The sequence below is a fragment of the Octodon degus genome, unplaced genomic scaffold, assembly GCF_000260255.1.
Source record: "Octodon degus isolate 3935 unplaced genomic scaffold, OctDeg1.0 scaffold00020, whole genome shotgun sequence".
Taxonomy (NCBI): domain Eukaryota; kingdom Metazoa; phylum Chordata; class Mammalia; order Rodentia; family Octodontidae; genus Octodon; species Octodon degus.
This window is the reverse complement of record NW_004524596.1, coordinates 11,024,365-11,026,064: the sequence shown is the minus strand read 5'-3', so window position 1 is coordinate 11,026,064 and position 1,700 is coordinate 11,024,365.

Genomic DNA, 1,700 nt, shown 5'->3' with positions numbered 1-1,700 from the left:
TCTTTCTCTTTATACTGGGGTGGAAGGTCAGGCTGGGAAGGCCAAGGTAGGCTGAAGGCCACCTTTCATGAGCCCTACATGGTCTTATGCACATTCATAACTCCTTTTTGGCACTGTCTTCTTAAACCCCAACTGGTACCTAACAAGGACATAATCATTCTAATTCATGAGTTTTTCATGCAGAATTAGAATCACTGATGCTAGTGGTGAACAGTATTCTGAGGGCAGGACACACAGTGACATGTTGTTATGGGGTAGGATGACTGCATTGGGTTTGAAAATAAAGGACATACGTATACGTATATACTCTAGGGTGATGGTGGCAAACCGTGGCACACATGCCACAGTGGGCTGTTTGTATCACTGAAAACTCCAAAAACTTTATCGGTACTGTTCTAGAATGAAGTATCACAAGTTTGACTCCACCCTAAACAATTTAGCCAGAACCTGTCTCAAAAAGAAAAAAAGACTGGGCATGTAGTTTGAGTCAAAATAAAACACATATACATAACAAAATACATACAAAGATTTTGACCCATAGTTCTGGGATAGCCTAGTCCAGGCACCTGAATTTTACTATGTACACCTATTAATTTTGTTGCTGGTGATCTGTTGACTGTACTTAAGGGAAACAGTACCAAGACATTTGGTACCTTGGACAGCGTCAGTTGACCTCCGCGTTTTCAGGACACAGGACAGCATCCAGATTCCCAAACTCCCCCACAGCTGCTGGCAAATTGACTGCAGTTCTTGCTGGGGCTTGTTCCCTGTACCTAGAGAGTGGAAAACTCAGTGTCCCTGAAGATCATACACCTGGAAACTGAAAGTTCTAGCAAATAAGGTGCACCACCAAGTGCTTAGCTTGGAAACTCTGGCAGGGGGCGGAGGGAGTAGACTTTAGAGGATCTGACACCTTTCTGAGATTGTGTGTTACATTGTGAGGAAGCTTGAGTACCTATATTTCAGCGGATGGGGAAATTAAAATCAACTTTTTCTTTACTTAAGGATGGAAGCATTCTGTATCACCTAATTTATGTGCTTTAATGCACAATTTGTGTACCTTGATAGATTTCTCAAGGTTTGTATGAATGACTAGGGAATTTAAAAGTCTTCCTTGGTATTTAAACAGCTAGTAACTGTCTGTGTCACTTCAACTATGATAGCATGAATTAAAGGAAGCAAACAGTTCCTGAAAGTGTCCTGCTCTGACATCTCAAGCCATAGTTGGAAGAATTCTTAATTGCTGTGATTGAGATTGGTGCAGAGTTGTATATGCCTATGGTTGGCTGATCTGGAAACTGTATCACCACATGAATGGTTTTATTGTAAGCTCTAGTTAATGTGAGAAATGGTGTGATTTGAGTGAATAATGAATTTTCTCCGTGTATCATCTTATCTTTGAGTTTATTTATTTGGCACAGAGTCTCCCTGCACTGCTTGGACTCATAGTGATCCTCTTGTCTCAGCCTCCCCAGCACTAGGATTACAGGCATGTGCCACCACACCAGTTCCAGGGATGGCACAGCATGTGGTACTGGAATTCAAACCTGGGTCCTTGTGCTGGCCAGGCAGGCACTTAGACCGCCAAACTATCGCCTTGCCCTCTTTGAGTTTTCTTATCCTTGATAGTTTTACTAGTAGAAAAATCAGTGCTCATAGAATAGCAAGTTAGGTAAAAATTCTATGCTAGAGACATAATC